The sequence below is a fragment of the Protopterus annectens genome, chromosome 16.part0, assembly GCF_019279795.1.
Source record: "Protopterus annectens isolate FY-2018-M chromosome 16.part0, PAN1.0, whole genome shotgun sequence".
Lineage (NCBI taxonomy): Eukaryota > Metazoa > Chordata > Ceratodontiformes > Protopteridae > Protopterus > Protopterus annectens.
Genome location: NC_056750.1, coordinates 54,004,356 through 54,020,289, shown reverse-complemented (window position 1 = coordinate 54,020,289; position 15,934 = coordinate 54,004,356).

Sequence of the window (15,934 nt, the reverse complement as noted above, 5' to 3'; positions counted from 1 at the left end):
TTACCAATACTTCTATTTCATTTAAAGGTTTGGACTTCCACTCAGTTTCACTGTAATCCCTTTCCATACTGGTCTTTCATTAGCCAAGAAGGAATCCAAAAACTAGGACCTCATCTACGTACCTTCTATCAGTAAAATGAGACTCCAAAGAGGCTCAATCCAAAAATTGCAATGAATAACATAAAACTCATTACCAAATTTGCATGCTTAATATTACCAATCCTACGGCTCAATCTACATTTCTTAGAAAAATACATGTAGAAAAGTAGACGCATCTGCAAGTCGTATAACGAGTCAAAGAAATAAAATAGAGTACGTCAACATGCTACCTTAACCAGAACTCATATAAACTCTTTCATCAATTAGAAGTTTTGAGAGGAAAGGGCGAGTAAAATTCCAGAGGCACAGCCCTAAGGAAGTGTGTGCTTCAACTAGGAAATGAACCTACAACCCAAATCACCCGCTTCTCTACAACTAAACCATTGAAGCAGCTGAGAAGTGGTTTATATTTAAAAAAGTTTACTTTAAATAAGTTTGCTAATGTATTTAATCTAATTATATTATCTCCATCAATGTGATAACTTCAATAAGCTGGTTAATGTTATAAATTAGAATAATACCTGCACTTTTATAAAATATATACTAATACCAAATGGTATTTTATAAAGTAAATTCTACCAGAAACAAAACTAGTAATCCCTAATGGACTATAACATCAAACAGGAACTGCTAATAGCATACCTAGTATCAGAAGCAAAACTATTAATCCCTAATGGACTATAACATCAAACAGGAACTGCTAATAGCATACCTAGTATCAGAAGCAAAACTATTAATCCCTAATGGACTATAACATCAAACAGGAACTGCTAATAGCATACCTAGTATCAGAAGCAAAACTATTAATCCCTAATGGACTATAACATCAAACAGGAACCACTAACAGCATAGCTAGCAAAGAAAGGAAGAGTCCACTGGGAGTCATGACCACCTGTAAACCTCCTATTGTTTTACAAAACATGTATTCCTTTATTGAATTTATATGCATGGTCATATATAGAGTGATCGCCCTTCTTAGTTTCAGAAGTAAATCCTGGATTGACCACATATCTAACTTGGGTATTTCAGGCACAGACCAAAGAATGATAGTGTTGCATTATGTTAAACTGTATCTATTTAATGGTAGGAGACAGTCAGAGTCACTAGGCTGCCAGTTAGGTGTTTTTATCATTCTGCCCTCCCCGTCTCTTTTGTCACCATCAACCTGTCTCTGCCTTCTCTAGGCCTTCCTGAATGTGTCTGTCAGTTTCTATCTACTAAGGAATACCTTTCTACCCAAGGATGAATGTAATGGTTTAGAGACAAAGGCTAACACACAATTCTACAGAGTGAAATTCAAGTTAGTATGAGGATATCTCTAAACTATTGATAAAGCACAAAAATGTTTATGTGTTAAAATGGAAATGCTTAACTGTATATATGGTGATGCTGTAATCCTATTTATCTTGTAACTACAGTTATTTTATAACCAAGTCAAGTCTGTAAATCTTTTTGTAACTACAGATAATTTATAACCATGTCAAGTCTGTAAATCTTTTTGTAACTACAGATAATTTATAACTATGTCAAGTCTGTAAATCTTTTTGTAACTACAGATAGTTTATAACTATGTCAAGTCTGTATATCTTTTCTGTATGTTGATCTGTTATTTTACTATGAATTATATAACTTTAAACTTTATATATTTCTGCCTCCCTGCTAAGATACACCAGATTGTATCCTTTACTATATAACATGACTGAATAATAACTGTTTTTCAACTCACTTATTTCACCCTTTTGTGGGCCTAGGTCATTGCTGAAAAGAAGATGGAAGATCAGCCCACTTACCCAGTAAACAAACATGAGTAAATGGAAATAAAATACTATCCATTCTCACTGACATTCCCATGGGTATACTACCCTCTCTGTGAAGAAGTTCCACCACATATCAAGGGACTAGTTCCACATATAATCTTTCCGAGCCTCCTCCTCCCTCCTGTCCTTCTTGCTCACACTGGCCGAACATCTACAAAGCATAATCTAGTGCACCCATTTCATGCCCCATTGTCTCTCTGGGTTTCAAGTTAGAAAAACATAGTTATCCTAAACTCTAGGAATACTCCATCCCCTCTGTTCTACACTCCCTTCTAAATGCCTTCCTCTGTCCTTCATACAAGGGCAAACCTCCCCCTTCCTCCCCACTGTGACCCATTTTTCCTCTAGAACCGCATACACTAATGAAACAGTGTCCTGTATAGAGCCCAGTAAAGGGACAAGAAAAGTGATAAAATTACTTCCTGAGAATACATAGGTTCATAACTAGGCTAATGGCCCTGGAGCCTTTACAAGCCTAGCCAATAGGATTACCCTGGCATCGTGCCACCCAACCTTAGTTCACAGTGCCTCTGTCAAGTAAAGCTAATGGAGTAATCCCTGTGGTGAATTTTCTATTTCCCATCCACTCATCAAGATTTCTCTTGAAGAGGGACAGTGAGGTGCTCTGCTTGACATGTATGGGAAGTCTTTTCCATAGCATGGGCAGCCTCTGCATTATGAACTTGTCCTTTCAGCATGTTCTGTTGATTGTGGTAATGAGGTTGAGGTCTCTGGAGTGTGTGGTGTGGAGGGATTGGGATTTCTTTAGATGTAGCATTTCTAACAGAGCTGGGTCAGACATGGCTTTGTAAGTCAAGCAGAGCTCACCTCTAAGAAGGCGATAAGAGACAGAGAACAGTTGGAGTTTTATGAGTCTGTCCATATAGGACACATGTTTAAGGCCTAGGAAACTTTTTGTTGAGGTACTTTTGTGCCCTCTCCAGTTGTTGCAGGTGTCTAGTGAGGTACATGCCAAATGGGGCATCATACTCAATGATTGGCCTAATGAGGGAAGAGTAGAGAGAGACAATGACCTTGTTCTTCCTGAATGCAAAACCCTTAGTAATGTGATATGCCTCATAGAAGTACTTTCTAACCTCAGTGGCAATGTGGTGGTCAAAAGAGAGGTTGCTGTCAACCAATGTTCCCAGATGTCTTATAATGCCTTCTGTGTTCAGTGGACTACCAATGATGTGGTAATTCAAAGGAACCAAGTTTTTCCTAAGGGGGATGATGACATATTTTGGCATGGTTCTGACACCATCCCTGCATTATATCCTTTTTCCAAGATCTTTCTCTTACTTCCTGAGAATACATCCCTGCATTTCTTCCTGAGAATACATCCCTGCATTATCTCCTTTTGCCAAGGCCTTTCACTTACTTTCTGAGAATATATCCCTGCATTACCTCCTTTTGCCAAGGCCTTTCACTTTGCTTCTAGTTGTCCAGTCCAGGTGTGATAAACATCTCCCAACCCACTTCCTGTTCTGTTACCAACAGCTTCATTATTACAACTGATATTTCAAACCAGGAGTGTCATTATCCAAGTGCAGTTCTTTGTATTTATCTTCAAAGGTTCATCCTTAAACTTTTCCCCTCATTTCCCACTGTGGTCATTATCTTGTGTGAAGGGAGAGTTAAATCTTTCTCTGCATTCCCTCAGATATGTCTGGCATGCAAACACTTTAAAGTTCAGGGTCCAGGACCAATCTGTGTACCACTCCACTAATTATTTCCCTTATTGCTAACAATGCATCTATAACCACTTCCCTCTGTGTCCCACCTTCCAAACATTCTTATCCAGTTCTACAGTTTCAGTTCTTATGCCACTCTTGCAGCATTCATAGAAGCCACTCAAAGGTCTTGGTGAAGTCCAGAAAAAACATCTGCTGGTGTTCCCGGGCTATATTCTTCTGTAACCCAGTCATAAAGTTAAATAAGGTTTGCCTCTGGGCATGTGAACATTTGTGGCTATCCTGAGACTGATGTCTTCTTTAGGAAAGCAAACAGCCTTTTCATCAAGATGTTCACCATAAATTTCTTTGCTGTTAGGCTAGACAGCCTAAGGCTCCCTGAGTTCTTCATGCTCACCCAACAAAACAACACACTTGCAATCACCTATTCCTCAGGTACATCTGTCCTAACCAGTGACCTGTTGACAATATGTATCAGGGATCTATCAACATGCTGGCCATATTACTAAAGACCCAGAAAAGCAATCCATTTGGTTCCTTACCTTATATTCCTTTACTGCAGTTAACTCCTTTGCATCTCTTTCATCACTGTCCTGATGTCTGTCTGTTTCACTACTTACTTTACAATATTTTCTACTCAGCATGGCATTCTGTTCTCCTTTTAATTGTGAAGAATAATGCAAAAAATTCATCCAGTATTTATGCCAATTCCTCACCCCATGTGATTTGCATCCCACAATTGCTTAGCTTGGCTAGCTAGGTCTGTTGTAAACTTAAAAAAAAAAAGGAACCTCTTTCCTTCCACTTGATATTTTTTTACTTGCAGTTTTTCTGCCTTTATCAGCTTTTAATGTTTTTCTGCTTTCCACCTTTACATAGTGCAATGTCTTTCATGTCCCCATCATGTCATTTCCACCTACTGTATATAATCTAATTGCTAGATTTGGATTCCAGTGCAGACAAACTGGTATTTTATTTTGTTGCCTCTTTCTCATTCAATTGCCCATATACTTGAGTATTCCATTCATGACCTCATCCCATTTGTTCAGTCTTAAAAAGGCCCTCATTCATTTAATTCAGCCTTGGTCCTTGTCCCCAACATATCATAACCCACGCTATTGAAATCACACATCAGTGTCTTTACACTTTGTTGCTTACCTTTTCACATCAGTCTAAATCACAAAGTGATGTGATCCCTGTGGGTGACAGGTCACTTTACATGGCAAATTTAACCATCTCTGCTTTGATTAAGGCCACATGAAGAATTCTATAATTTTTGGGAATGTCCCAAACCAGGTGAAGGACTTCTCTTGGCTTATGAATTCATTTATCTTTACTCCCTTTATAGCCTGCAATTCAGGATTTTCCAGTCTTCTCTTGGCAGATTCAGATCTTCCATGAGTTGACAGCTAAATTACTCTCTAGAAAGGTAAATATGTTCCAAGCTGAACATAACATTTTTAATTAACACTTAGCAAGAAACGCTTCTGCATTGTCCACTTTTTCAAAAGTCAGTTCACAATAATTGTCCTTTCCAACATGAATGAATGTTCTAGTGTCCTGTGGAGTAATACATAAAGGTACAGCGACTGTATCCCATACATCGTGCCTGTTTATAGGAGAGTCTATTTTACGTCTAATTCTAACAGTTAGTGGCTTGAATACATGTTGTGAAGCAGGATTACTCTTCATCTGTCCACTTTTTATGATTATAGCTTAAGAAGTAAGTGATTCCTAAAGAACAGGCTGCAGGCCTGCAGTCGCTAGATTTGCTGACTGCCAAACAGAGGAACTGGATGCCCTCTGCCCTTTGTAGTCCCCTAATGTCATTTCCTGGTGAACATCTACTTCTGAATCAATGTTTTCCATTATTTAACTCTGTTTAATAGCATCTGAATTCGAAGGTTCATCTGCTATCAGTTCAGCAAGTTTGTTGTCTGGAAATCCTCCATCTGTAAGTTTATTATAGGTTCATTGATTAGTGCTAGGCTAACTGCTCTTGTGGGTGATTTTAAGCCTAGCCAATTACCCCATGTGAGAATCAAACCCTGCACCTTGTGTCTGTAAGGTAAACACCTTAATCATTATTATTTCAGTATTCTGGATACTTTCATTTGTAGCAACAATTTCTGCAAAAGGTAATAGAGACCCTTGGAGCTCCATTCTGAGTCCACCATGCAGCCTGCTGCAGTACTTATAGGAGCAAAGAGTAGGGGACATTCCCTGGTGCCCTGGCCAAATTTCCATTCTACTCAGTATGAATACCATGTTTGGCTTCCCCTGAAAAGAGGCCGCTAGCCTAGTTGGACTAACCCAGTTAAAAAACATACATAAATAAATACAGGTACAGGGATGTCATGAAAAGACATGAGAGGGTAGGTACTCTTGTATTAGACAGAGAAAGCAAACAGATTCAGTATATAGCATAGATTTGACAAGACTCACTTGGAACATGACTGGGTATGATCATTGTGCAGCCTACAGAGTCTGGAAAGGAAGAGAGAAAGTGCAAGCAGTGAAGTAAAACGGGATGCACATTGTTCACATCAAACACTTACGTACCAGTGATAGGACAATGCTGGGACATGGAGGTGCCAGGGTAAGGGTGCTTGTGAATGACTGAAAAAGAAGTGGGGACAGTAGTGACCTACATAAAGCAGGATATTAAAATGTGAGTTTACAGAAGAGAAAGTATAGCATGTTGTGATGTTAGTGTAGGAGCAGTTCTGGTTGAAAGCTAGAGTAAGCACCCTCATAGCTAAACTAGAGGAAGGAGGGGGATTGCTGGTGGACCAATACAGTGTGTTGGTCCTCAAATAAGCCATGTGAGGTGACTGAAAGGTTGAGGACAGAACAAAGGAGAGGGTGAGATATGGAGGGGGTAAAAGAATAAGCCTAAAAAAAGTACATTTATTGTTCCAAAGACTTCAACTTAAATAAGCATATTATGGAACTATGTTCATTCACCCATGGCCATGAATTGGCATCCAACATAATTGCCAATAAAGTTCTTGTTTTTCTAAAAGTAATGGCCATGGTCCTCCCCTTTTATTGTTTTCCACTACAGTAAATTTAAAAGCATGCCCAAGATTATGTTGTATATGCTTAAATGCATTTTAAGAAGAAAGCTCTAATACAATCTTATTCAGAGCTACTTCCCCCATGTTACTGGTTCTTGTTTCTTAGAAGTTTGATTATTTCCATTTAAGCCGCTAGCTTTATTTGTATAGTAGGATTCTGTGACAGTGCCAATGATAAAGTGGACCTTTCTGCTTTGTTGCTAGTTATTTTTTTGGTTGCACGGGTTACATACTCTATTTGGGTTCCAAATTCAATATGAGAAATGCTTAGAAAAAGAAATAAAAACATAAAGATTGTCAAAAAAGGGAAGGGATAACTTTTTGTTGTTGTTGCTGTTTAATTAATGAAAAATGAAGCTGATTTTTATATGTCTAACTGATATTCTAAATTAGATAAGAGGAAACAAAAAGAGATGGAATCCATTGGGTCATTTGTCCCAGATGTATGTTGTGACATTGTTCTGTTATATAAATCTCACTTTAAGTTGTTGTATGTGAGAATAAGTATACCAGGCAGAATGATGTTATGTGACTCCCACCTTTCTTTAGCCATTACATGAATTATTTATATATATGTACCTACTGTTCGTGTCCACAGAAAAGAGTGCTTTCATAAATTAAAACATTACATGGCATCCAATATAAATATTAGCCTAATGGGAGATTTTAATTGTCATGTACAAAAACTTAAATCCAAGAAGGATATGGATGTTGAAATGATGTAGGGTGAGATTTCAGGTTGTATACATTAAAACAGACAATTTAGCCTTCTTATTTTGCAACCTTAAAATTAAAATTGATTATTTTGCATACTTATTGAGCATCCAGGTTATATAAATTAAAACATTGGCTGTCCTTTTACAGACCACTTAGCCTTGCTTTTTCATATTACTTATAATTACAAGTAAATATGTGAAAGGAAAGGGATAAAAAACTGACAGGATGGGTAAATGATACCATTGAGTGAGAGTATGAAGATAAGTTTCCTTGGGACTAACAGCTTATGCTGGCTCAGGATTTCCAAGATGGCTGCACACTGAGTAACATCTTAATGTCAGCTCGCCCAGTGTAAAAACAGAAACTCAGAAAAGAGAGCCAGTGAATGTGTCTTTTTGGGTAAATTTAAATTACTGGCTAGTAAGTGAGCTACCTGGATGCCAGCAAAGAAGAAATTTAGAAAATCTGAAAGAAAATCAACCACAAAAGGTGAGGAGAAAACACTGGCTGAGAAGAACCCTGCAGTCATTCAGCAAAAAGCAGATCAAGCTCCAGCTTTGGTGCAAGACATGACTTCCAGTAATCTAGAGGAAATCATAAGTCAAATGTACTCAGAGCTGATTAAAATAAAAGAAATATGAAGGAGTATATCAACTCAAATAAAAGACTGGAACATTTGGAAAAAAACTTTAAACAAATATTCAGATGTACTGATAAAATTGCAAAAATCAGAGGTCAAAATGAAGGAAAGGCTGTGAAACTGCTCAAGAAGAGATGTTTAAAATGGTAAAATTAGAGAACAGAGCAAGTAGGAAAAATCTGAGGTTTTCTGCTGTACCAGAGAAACTGGAAGGAACAGGCTGTATTAATTTTATGAAAGCTCAAATAAACAACTGGACTGTTTTTTTCACAGCAGGAGTTGTTAATTGAAAGGGCACATTGTGTGCATTCTGCAAACTTGGCCATGAAAAAGCAGCCAAGACCTCTAGTAGTAAAGATTCAATCCTACCAGCAGAAAGAGTTGATTCTGACAAAACTGTGGCAGAAGGACAAAATACTAAAAGTAGGAGACAGTAAAGTGTTTATGGAAAATGATTACTCACTGTACACCAGGCAGAAGAGGAGCAAATTTATTCCAGCAATCAGGAATCCCATCAGGAAGGTGTGAGATTCAAGCTGCTGTATCCAGCTATCTTCAGAATATTTTTTCTGGAGGTTCAAAGTCATTTTAGAGGACTCTGCTTTTTATTCTTCTGATGATAAAGCTCATAGAGAGACTATGTTAGTGAAACTTTTCAATGTTCCAAAGAAAAATGCTTGAGACAGTGAAAAGCACAGGAGTTGACTAGAAGAAACAGATGTACATTGGAAATTAACCAGAGACTGGAGTTAGGAGATGGAGGGGTCTATATTACAACGTCAAACTTGTATAAGTTTGAACGTTGTAATATTGAACCCTAAAGTCTGAAATCCAAAAACAGTTTAGCCCTGGCACATCGATTTTTTTCTCAGGGAAAAAAATTAGTGGACCATTTTCAGGGCTTTGCTATTTCTTCCAATGTGGTGTGATCTCGGAGTTGGTATATTTAAGTAGGGGGGTGTGGTGGGCACAGCTCCCCCCCTGTTGGGGGGTGGGGGTGAAGCCCTCCCGTTTAGTTTAAGATTAAGGTTTATTTTTTTTTTGTGACGGAACAGTGATTTTTTTCCCTGGGAAAAAAATCGCTGTTCTGTATTTTCGTTATTCTTGGGTTTCGGACTTTAGGGTTCAATATTACAATGTTCAAATGTATATTAGTTCAACATTGTGATATAGACCCAAAATGGAGATCAACATGAAGAAAACAACTCAGAAATCAATGAATAAATGTGGGATTAAAAAGCATCAATCACTTTTGTGAAATATAGCAGAACAAGAAAACCTAGAAATATTGGACTTTTTTGACTTTGTTAAACTTGTAGGAGACACCAAAGCATATGCCCAATTTCATGTCATTAATGTTTAAAAGAACATTAAAGAGAAGAGAAGACTGAGGAAAGAGGTAACTGTAAGTAAAACTATTTTTTATAAAACATGACATGTAATAAAGCATTTTCAGTTATTTTTATGAGTTATAGGGATGCTAAAGTAAACAGGTGCCCTTTTCTCATTCTTTTTTCTTTCCTCTTGTTTAGTTTTAAGAAATGCAGGCACTGCAATGTAAAAAGAGAAGAAAGCCTGGAGGAAACCATGTTTAAGATAATAGGCTGTAATCTTAGATTGTTGAAGTGAGAGATGGATTGTAAAAGTATAGACATCATAATATAAATAAACTTGATATGCTTTTTCTTACTTTTGCATAGGGGACATGACTGAATTAATGCACTTGGATTGATATAACAATAAGTTTTAAGTGGAAACAAGTAAATAAAAACATTGAATGTAATAAGTTTATCTTTAGTGAATAAATATTCACAGTGCAACATGAGAAGCTTGTAGCTGAAGGCAACTTTGTAGCTGGTTCTCTTCTTTCTATGCAGGCAATCTGATAAAATGTCAATAAAAGCAAAATACTTTTTTTTCTTTCATTGGCTAAAAGATAATGTTTTTTGAAAGCATTCAAGTTGTTTTCTATATCTGGAACAGGAATAAAGATAAGATAAAAACAGTAGAAACACAGGCTGTACCACGTGTCATAGCATGGATAACCTTTATTGCAGGTCAATTAAAGCATATAAGTGTAGCTGTCAGTCTGGGATAATTGTTACTATTAGTAGGGTTAAACTTCATTATTTGAAGATGTACATAGTTTTGTGTATTTGTATTAATATGTTATGGGGGCATTCTGGGGTTTTTTGCATTTTTTGAGGGTTTTCATTAAAACAAAAGTCTTGTAAAATTTGACAGGTTCAAATGGATATGACAAGAAACAACTTTATAAAAGATTAACCTGCCAATCATTAGTGTATGCAAGCAAAACAAAAGCTGAAACTAGACATTTAAACAAAAGCTGTTTTATATACATATATATATATATATATATATATATATATATATATAATGGCTGGGAATAATATCTTCTTATGATAGTGGCAACACTTTCAATATTATCTTTGAATGTGAATGGTCTCACAGGTATATACAAAAAAAAAGAGTAGGAAACTATATGAAGAAATGCAAAGTGCAAATATCTATGCTACAGGAGACATGTTTAGAAAGAACTGAGCATGTACAATTGATAAAGAACAGATTTTAGGATGGTTATTTAGCAGAATATCTGGAATTTGCATCAGTGAGCATGTACTGGGTGGTTAGAATGGAAAATATAACAAAACAGGGTAGATTTTTGAAGAAATGTCTGAAAATAATTGGTATGAAAGATGTGAATTCAGTAGTAGGAGCTTTGAGAGAATTTACATATTTTCCCCAAGGTACAAAAATAATGGGCTAGGCAGAAATTATATTTCCCAGGAACATGTGCATTTAATTGAAAGTTTTGATGTGCATCCAATAACTATTTAAGATCACACACAAATAATAATTAAAATAAAAATGCAGAGTAATGAAATAAAAATGAGACTTTGGGCTTCCCCACCTGTCTGTTAAACAGAGAGGAATTTAAGGAATTGGACGTGGAAATTATGTGGTAGTTATTAGGGAAGATATATATTTTTTCAGAAAATATAGCTAGAGAGTGGGCTAAAATGAAAGCTGAGTAGAAATAAAAGGAAAAGAGATATGGCTAAAAAGTAGTAAGAATTATTTAGATGGACTGACAGAGGTTATTGTATTGCAGAAAAGAATGAATCTCACAGAACAAGAAGAGGCACAACTGCAGCGTGCTAAAGAGAAAATAAGGTACAATCTGGATAATATGCATGGATTTAGAAAGATTGCTGTCAAGCAACTGTTTTGTGATAACTCTAGAGCACCAAAGCTTTTAGCACAGCAGCTCAGGTAACAGAAAGTATTAAAGGCTGTCATCAAGCTTAGGGAGCATATAACAAGGAAAATAACTAGAGATCCTTTAGAGGTATTAGAAATGTTTAGTACATTTTATGAAAATCTGTATAAAAAAGAGAAATGTGGAAATCCAAATAGAAATATTTTTGGAAGAATTCTCCAGTAATAGATGGTGTTCCTGTGGAAGTTTGGATACTAAGAGGGATGAAAGTGATAAAGATGTGGAAGGTTTTGTTTAACAGTATTTTAAAAGAAGGAAAAGTGCCAACATCCTGGAAGAAAGCTGACTGTGATAATAAAATAAATATATAAAATTTAAAACTGTCATCTTATAAGATTCTTTAGTTTTAAAACCCCAGCAATTGAACCGTGTCATTTATCCCAGGATGGCGGTAAGCATACAATCTCACCTGCCATAATGCTCTGTTTCTTCTAATTTTTAAAATCAAGGTCTCCTCTTAGATCCCCAGATCAGAGAGGAGAGAAGGAATAGCATTAATGGTAGTTAAAGGTGCTTGCCTCCAAAGGCCAACAAGTGACATCTTGATCTTGAAAAGCCTTCTTATGAATGCTAGCTGTCCTCTGTGGGGTTCCTCCCACTCCTAAAAACTATGCAGAGTGTTTCCATCTCAAAAAAAAATCACCAAGGAATGGAGCTGTGGACAGCACAAACTCTGTAATTCTATATTATTTCATTGAATGGCTATTCAGCGAATAGCCATTCATCAAACACCTATTTATCGAAGCCACTCATCATCGAATGACGAATTTTATCTAGGGAAAACCAGCTTTTGGCCACCATCTGGAATTTGCCCTTTTCTCCACTGTAATGCAATTTTGGAGTTGGTATATTTAGTTAGGGGGTGTGTGGGGCATAGCCCCCCCCACCTTGGCAGGATTTAAATGTTATTTTATTTATTTATTTATTTATTTTTTTCGGTTGCTCGGTTGGCTAATCCCTTGTTTGCCCTGCTTAAAATTCCTGTTCAATGAAGAGCGACTTTGATTAATAGGTGTTCAATGAATGACTATTCACTGAATATCCATTTGGTGAAATGATATAGACCCAGACTCTACATGGTTCCTTATAGGGGGAAGAGTTGGATAAAACCAACCACTTTGGGCATCTGCTTTTGTGCACAGTATCTTTGTGATAGAACATGGATCACAGACTGCACAATGTGGCTGGGCTAGCCACTTGGTGGTGTAAAATATGGCTCTAGATGATTTAGTCTTGTAGACTAATGTTACCAAATGGGCATGGGTATTTGCCTGTGATAAATGAGTTGATGACCTGGCCTACTCCAGCTTATGCCAGACACCCATACTAATGGTGGGAGGTGTGTATATCCTTCTATTGACAAGTGTGTGCCTGCCATACAGCTCAGTAGCTCTGGGTCAATAGCTGCTGGCTGGTGTCCAGTTGCAGTCACACAAATTGGTTCAGCAATACCCATATTTATGGGGACAGCATAATATAAAGTACTTAGGAGTACGGGTTAAAAAGGATTCTGTTATGACATCTAAGGATATGAGGGAAGAGACTAAACAAAAGATAATACAGAAAATGAGAAACTGGAAGCTCCATTTTATGGATATGGATAGCAAGATAGAAGCAGTGAAAATGTTTTTAGCCCCTTTAGTTTTATACACAGGTCATGCAGAGTTTTTATCAACCAGAGGAGAAGTTGTGGACAACAAATAATAAAGAGTTGAAGGACTTTATCTGGAAGAGGAGGAAGGCAAGCATCAAGTAGGCTAAGTTGATCCCTCCAAAAGAACAAGGGGGTTTGGGATTGCCTGATTTGATGGGATATTTCAGAGCTACACAGTTAAAGCTCCTATAGAAATCACAAGCAGAAAGTTATAATTAAAAGTGTATAGAGATGTTGATGAAATGGGTGAAAGCTCAAGAAGAGACCGGGATTTTGGTTGCAGATCATTAAGTTGAATAACAATAACCACACAGAATATTATATTTATAAAACAGCAGAAAAAAATTCTAAGAACTAAGCCAACACAGGAATGGAGAAAGGAGAGTCTACCAATAGGATTGACTGAAATTAGCTGTACAGAGGATAGGCAAAATGGGGGATGGAATTTACTGGAAAAAAACTGGCAAATGAACCAAGATATTAGGAGCAAATAGTTAGAGAGGGAAAGGTAATAAAACAGGAAGAGGCAAAGAATACATTATAACTGCAGGCCAGAGCTTGCCTTCCCTGTATCAAGAATAAAGACAAACAAAAAGGAATAGGGGGATCCAAAGTGATAGGCCAGCACTGGTAGAGTTTTTAGTTGAATCTAGAACTGAAGCTGCTGTTAAAAAAAGATAATTGGATAATTAGTAAGGCATATAAAATATTGCATGAAAACTATAGCGATCAATCAGGAGAGGTTAGAAATGATTGGGAAGAGAGGTTAGATAAGCAATTCACATAGAAACAATGGGACAATATATGTATGGTTCTCAAATATGCAACAAAGTCTAGAAGATTTAGGATTTTTGCTTGAAAGTATTTCCATAGGTATTTTATACTCCAAGTAGGCGCCAGAGAATTTTTCCTCAGGTAGATTGTAAATGTTGGAGGTGTCATGGGGAAGAAACAGACAATTAGGAATATATTTTTTGTGAGTGAAATGAGTGGGCAGACTTTAAAAATTCCCTGCAGACTACTCTGTCAGAAATACTGTGTGAGCAAATTGTTGTAACTAAGGAAATTATTTTTTAGGGTCTATATCATAAGCACAAAAGATCATATGTGCGACAACATATACGTCGATACATAAAACGCAAACACTGTAAACAACGAACGGCCACATCCTCAAATTTTTTCCTAGCGAAAAAAATTCACATGGCCGTTTGCAAAAAATCCACCCCTCCCTAACTAAATATACCAACAGCGAGATCGCACTACTGTGAAGGAAAGGGCAACACTATGTAGTTGGCCAACTACCTCCTTGCCCTGTGACATATTCATCGAATCACATAAATGCATTTCGATGAATATATGTCGCTCATTAGATGTTTGCTTTTCAGCCATTTCATGCTTATTATACAGACCTGATTTTTTGAGTTACAGAATCAGAATTGTCTAGACACGCCCTTGCTGAGTTTAATTCTGGTGGCTGCCAAAACAGCAATTATTAGAAAATGGAAATCAAAGTCTAAACCACCCGTACTAGAAGTAGTGAATATAGTAACAGCGATAAAGGAACTGGAAGTAGGATGTTTAGAAAAGGGTAAAGGTCAAACTACATGGGATTGTGGGAATCATTTTTGCAACAGAAAATATGGCAGTATGGTTTGTTTTTCTTACATAAATGTATGATTATCTAGATCATAAGTGATAATTCAATAAAGATGTTTCTTGTTTAAAATAAAAAATAAAAATAAAAATGAATATCTTATGACGGCTCCATTTTATGATTCTTGAAATGCATAGTGAATTACATATAACGCTGAATATGAAAATATTTTTCTGAAGTAGAAAATGATGTCTTGAAAAAAATTGAATGTGCATCCTTATATGGAAATCTCATGAAAATGCTTTATTTGATTCGAACATGAGAAAAGGTTACTAAATATGTTAAATAAGGAAAGAGTAGAATCTCTGATATGTATATATATATATATATATATATATATATATATATATATATATATATATATATATATATATATATATATATATATATATATATATATATATATATATCTATATATATATATATATATATATATATATATATATATATATATATATATATATATATATATATATATATATATATATATATATATAAATATATATATATATATATGTGTATATATATATATATATATATATATATATATACACACACACACACTGTATATATCGAATTTCAGTATCTCGAGACTATAAAGCTGGAGAACCAAAACAGCAAAAACCCAAAAGCGCAAAATTCAAAATCGGGAACGTAAACACACCATACACCACAAAACACATATACCATCCTCCCCACATTACAGCAAACAAACAAAACACACACAAACACAATACAAATACACAAACCTACACTACATATAAGCAGGGGGGCAAGCTCCCCTGCACCCCCACTACTTATATATACTAACTCCGAGGTCACACCAAACAGAAAAAGACAGTAAACTCACCACTACACAGTCTATACAGTCCACTCACACATACACACACACACACACACACACACACACACACACACACACACACACACACACACACACACACACACACACACACACACACACACACACACACACACACTGTAGGTCAAAATATCAAGCAATCATAGGACATGCTTATTATTTTGTGCATTTAGCCTTTTGTATGAGATCTCTGTACAGTGGGGCCTGGGGAATTTACATTTACTCTGCTCTTGTAGTTGGTATATATAATTAGCAGAGTTGTGGGGGTACAGACCCTTCCTCACATGAGGTAAGTTTTAATTAATTTACTTATTTAATTTTTTTGCTTTTTGATAATTTTTATAATTTTAGAGTTAATCTAAAATGATCATTCAATTTTGCTCACTCTGATGACCTTTAAATGTTTGATGGGACAC